Here is a 5,725-nt window from a genome sequence, read left to right as displayed (position 1 = left end):
TAACGGGGGCAGGCGGGGGCCGGGCAAGGGAAGGGGGTTGTTGCCTACGTTGTTTAAAATGCAAGGGCAACGCTTGTTTTCTACAAACTTCTGAAAAGACCTGAAACACCTGAACGGTAAGTCACCAGCAGAGCCCGTAGCGGGGAGGTTGGTCTCTGGGTCCCCCGGGCTCTCTGCAGCCCGCTGGCCCCCTGCATGTCCCGCCCGTCCCCTTCCAGGCCTGGATGAGATGTGAGCAAACACTGCCTGAGCTGCAAAATAGACATAGGGCAACATATTCCCTAAGATTCCTGTTGCTTGCAGTAGCTGCTGCTTCACATGACAGCCCAGCTTCCCATTGCAGGCAGGCAGGAGCACCTCCACTGGAGTCAGCCTCCAAGGTCCTGGAAATTCAGGACAGCAATACCGCTGATGGATTGCCCCCACCAAGCACAGTAGGGCCAGGGCCAGCTGCTTCTCGACATCTACCGCTCCAAACCTGGCACCACACATGCTGACAAGGAAGCGTGGGCTCTCCCACCGCTCCAGAACACAGAGGAGCCAAAGTGCCCTCTGGATCCCAAAGTCTTGGAGGAGGACAACGAGACCTCTGCTCTTTCCACTGCAGATAAAAACAGCACCTGAGGTAACCCGAATGGCATCCTCTGTAAAGATGGTAGTGCAGCTCCTGTCTTGATTATAAAGCAACGCCCATCCTGTTCCTTCTAACATGGGCTGTAAGTAGCCCGAGCACTCAAATGAACTTGATAATAGGATTATTCGCTTCAGAAAGCCTTCACAAGCCATTGCTCCCGAGAAACTTAGGTGCTGCACGTGTGAAACGGGCCAAACTGTTACTGAAAAAGAACACAATCTTATTTGAAGCCAACCCTTCTTGGTCCACATTATGTCCCCACTGACGAACATGTAAGACCATACAGGACAAAGATAAAACGGTGGTCTCTGGAAAACAAAAGGCACACATTTTAACAACGGTTTAATCTTTTCATAGAACATGAGTCTTCTGCATTGACTACAGGCCAAGTATTGGGCCTCAAAATACTTTGCAGATTCCTACAACTACATGAAAACAGCAAACTTCTGACATATCATGACATATCTATTCTTTAAATGTGTAGATGCTTTAAAACAATTCAGAACACTATAGCAAAACATACCTGTAGCAAACATTATCCTGCAGGGGTTTACAGAATGGAATTAATTTCACAGTGCAGTGTTTCAGAGGTGTCTAAGGATAACAGGTAAAAAGCAAAAGTTTCATGTCCTCTACGATACAGTCCTTGGATGCACTTGGAACTATCCTAAAGATGCTCGAACAGTAAACGCCATCCCCTCAGTTCTTCCAGCTACTTGGTCCAGTGCAGCAAAATCATGCATAAAGCTGCCAGACCATATTATGGGACACAGCAGCATCTAAGTAGAAAGATTTTCTATGAGTATTTCATGAAAAACTGTGTATTCTTAAAACACATTCTTTTATATGATTTGCAAACTGTTGGAAAAAGCAAAAGGCTAAAACTTCCATAAAAGAATGAAAAATAATTGGAAAATAAGGGACCAATTAATCGCATGCTGCGCCAGAACATGCTTAATCTATAAAGGCGTGACTAAATTCATCTTTGTATAAATCCTTACATGTAACAAAAATTAACAAGACACACTGCATCAAGTAATAGAAAAACCTCTGGGGGGTATGCTTGTTAATCTTTGCAGAAAGAGGAGCGTGGGCACTGCTCTCCTCTCTCCTTTGACCCTGACTGGCCAGAGATCATCATGTATTTAACTGCAGGGGGGGAACCAAAAACCAGCAGTTACGTGAGTCACGATCATCCTTACTACGCAGTCTCACGATTTATAAGCAGAACCAGATGTACTGCACATTTTCTACTCGTTACTCCTGTTTTAACAATACACAAAGTATGTGCATAATTACTCATGTTTTAAGTTTGGCGTATTGGGATATCATTGACTCCCTTTTAAGAAGTCATTTATACTTCAGGGAACTAATATTTTTAGCTAAAAGTAGCATGCTTTTCACGTGTAATTACACTAAAACATCTGCTTAAAGATTACTGCAATTCATGGATATAAAAGGAAGAAGACTACGACAGTATAACAAATAAAGAGTGGAATAACCTCTGAGATGGTGAGTAAAATTAAGATCAACAGGTAGGCGAGGGAGGGAGGCTTCAGCTTCAGTTGAGGGTTGGTGGTGTGACAGCAGTTGCTACTTACAGGCAGGTTAATGCAAGGTTGTTTAAGGAAACTCGGGATTACACAGGTAAGTAATGTGGCTGTTAGGTCAACAAATCCCTTTCAACAAGAAGAAAAAGAGATGACAGAAAGGCACAGTGAGAGGGACATTGATGGGTCATGTTGAGAAACGTGGCCCAAAGTTAGAAAGGTGGTAAGGCTTAAACAGTTTATGTTAAGAAAAAGCTGATCGAACTCTATGAAAACACGGGTAGTAAATACACAAGCGTAGCTTCAGTGAAGGAAGTAACTCAGATTCTTCCGAGACACTGAGTACTTCCCCCCACGCATTTTACCGATTACTCTTTTATATAAAGAGCATTTAAAAGTATATCCATGGACATAATTGTTGCTTTATAGCAGCATTGCCCGATTTCAGCTTAGAAATTCTGCTGCTGCTTCCTGCTTCCACAACTCCTGGTCACAACTAGCCTAAATATCCCATGTATACTCCATTGTAACGCAGCAGCGCTTTTAGGTTCAGCACATTCCTTACCGAACTCAACCAGGCCATTTACACAATTTGCACCTGCTGAACAAGGCACACCAATGCAGATCCTCACTATCTAGGTTCTAATACATCCACTCTATTCAATATAAGTAACTAGCGAGCTTTGCAGTGTTCTCTATTTTTGTAAGCAACAAGGAAGTCTGTTCTTCCTAGGTAAAACTAGTGTCATTTTCCAGGAACAGAAAGCTCCTTGAAGCCAAGTGATTTAACATGGATCAGACAAGTTTCCGACTGCCTCTCTCCCCCCCGCCCCGATGTCAGACAACTCCAGATATGCTCGAGTTCTCCTTCTACAGGGGAAAAAAAGCACCTGTGCAGCTTTGGCATTGACCACTACAAGGGAAGTAAGAGGTGACAGCAAGTAAGCATATAAGCAGCAAAACTGATGTACAGAGTTGTGAAATAATCTTGTCATTGCTTCATTCCTCAGTATTCTACTGATTCAAAACATTCAGTTTATTTTGGAATAGTATTTGACCTTTGGAAATACCATCTTCTAAAAATTTCCATTATTGAGTAACTTTGATTTCGGCATATTCTTTCTCAATTTATGGTGACTTCTAAACGAAGAAATTAGAACCAGAAGCATAGCTTTTCCGGAATAATAATAGATTTAATAAAATTGCTGTTAACTACGCAATTCTTCAGTTCCAATTAACCTAATTAAAGAACTGAAATATCAGACTAAGAGAGCTCCAATTTACCATTATGCTTGGTAAAAGTTGTTTCCGTATCTGTTTCAGAAGACAGCTTTTTTTTTTTCTTTCTTTTTTTGCATCCTGAACTTCATTATATTACCAAGATTCAGTTCCCTGTTTAACGTTTGTGTTATCTGCATCATCGTTTCTGCTAAGAGCCCCGCTCATTGCTCAGGCTGTAGTGCCCATTCACAGGGCAGGCAGAACAAGAACGCTGACCCTGCCACAAAGAATCGTGGCAGACAGACAGCGGAGGACGAGGAAACAAACCACTGTCATTCGTGCTTTGTAAGGTAAAGGGCTTTTTACAGAGTTCTCTGAAGAACAGTGGGGCTGCTGTGCAGATTTTTATGAAGATGTTTGCTCAAGCTTAGGGGAAAGCAAGGGAAGAATGCATGCACTCAGCTGAAAAGTGATGTGAGTACTGTAATTGATGTTGGAGCTGGCATCTTACCGAGGAAGTTACTGACAGAAAATAGTTACAGGTTCCAGAGGGCCCTCAAAAACGGAAACAAGTAACTTGGGCTCTACCCAGCGGAGAAGGGGGAGTCAGAGAAAGGATGCAGAGTTTTAACTATTTTTAATCAATATAAAATAATCTGTGTAAAAACCGTCAAAGCCATGCTGCAATTAACTTCTTTCAGTATGCAAAAGACGGCTACAGAGCCATCTGGCAGTTCCTGGATGAAGGCCTGTAGAACTGTATCTAACAGCATTAGATACTCAACACCACGAAGGGCATACAATTAAGCCAGCACGCATCTCCAGCCCCTCCAATTCAAGACCCACGGTCAACACAAATTGTGGTGAAAGCGTGCACACACACACACAGTATTTTCCCCCACTTGAAGAGTAATATAAGACCACTGCATGTGTATTACTCTAGCACAGATGGAAGCCACTGGTACGGAGCTCGTCAGCTGTCTTACTAACAGCCAGTTAACTTCCATGCTTACTATCAAGTTTCTATGCTAGAGGAGTACCCACAGCACAGTAAGGCCAACTATTAAAACTTAAAACAATAAAAAAAAAAAGTAGTGTTATTTAATTCTTGTTCTATACAACCTCCATCTTCTTTCCCCAAACACATGTAAAAATAAGATGATGAGACGAGATTTTTTGAAAGTTCGCAATGGACAGTTTCAGAAACAAACTTCACTTCACCTGGGATCTGTAAAGCAGTACAAAAGCAAGCACAACAGTTTGATTTGAAACCAGTTCTCCGTAACAAAGAGTGAATACAGATAATGTAAGCTACATTAAAATAGTTACAGTTCACATTACATGACTGGCCCATGTCATGACTTGTAAAATAACAGTAATAAGAAACAGCACAAAGGCTTTTTCTTAATAAATTTTAATGTTAAGACCGGTTTGTCTGGATAAAAACACAAAGTTACAAGAACCACACTACTGTAGATTCTGCATGATGCACAGCAGTGCTCGCAATATTTGAGTGGCAAGACCATTTTGGAACTGTTTACGAAAGATACGTCGAAGACAGAATCTTGGCGTGAGAACGTATGTTACCAGTGAATTTAATCTTGTGAAAATATATCTGTCCCACAATGCATACCACTGTAAATAGTCAAATGCAATATTTATGCACATCAAAAATATATGGGGCGAACACTCAATTTAGCATTTAGTCAGCAACAGTGAAGGAGAGAGAAGTATTTTGGTTATTTTTCTATGATTTCATTTCACTGGAAGTTTCCTAATAAATCACTCCAAAGGGTAATTATTTGTGGTTCAAAACCATCAGGACAACAGTAATTCTGTAAAATAGTAGTTTCTGACCGTCCAACAGTGACAGCCCAATCCTCCTGCCACTAGATTCAGATGCATTTGGCTTCTGCTCACTGCCTTAGAACATGAGTCCAGACACCAAAAAATGCACTACCACCCGTAGTGGTCACAGCCTGGACCACATTAGCTCAAAACACGCCAGATCAGAGATGCAACATCAATAAAAGGAGATGACATTCTCAAAGCACCTGCCAGATTCTCAAGTATTAATTATATACATATATGGTTAAGTACAGAATACTGAAGGACAGTGTACCGAGTAGCAAGTTCAATGTTCCATCAATTTTCTGATTACTGCAAGGGATACTCACATTTCCCCCATTTAATCTAGGAAAGATACTGCAATCTAAGCATGTGATTTGATGCTACTTAAAGCTTTGTGATACTGTTATGTATTTTCTTTAAAATATCTACATAACCCCCCCCCCCCCCCAAATTATACTACAAAAACCCT

The sequence above is a fragment of the Aptenodytes forsteri genome, unplaced genomic scaffold (genome assembly GCF_000699145.1).
Source record: "Aptenodytes forsteri isolate BGI_AS27 unplaced genomic scaffold, ASM69914v1 Scaffold322, whole genome shotgun sequence".
Taxonomy (NCBI): domain Eukaryota; kingdom Metazoa; phylum Chordata; class Aves; order Sphenisciformes; family Spheniscidae; genus Aptenodytes; species Aptenodytes forsteri.
Note: the sequence above shows the minus strand (reverse complement) of the source record.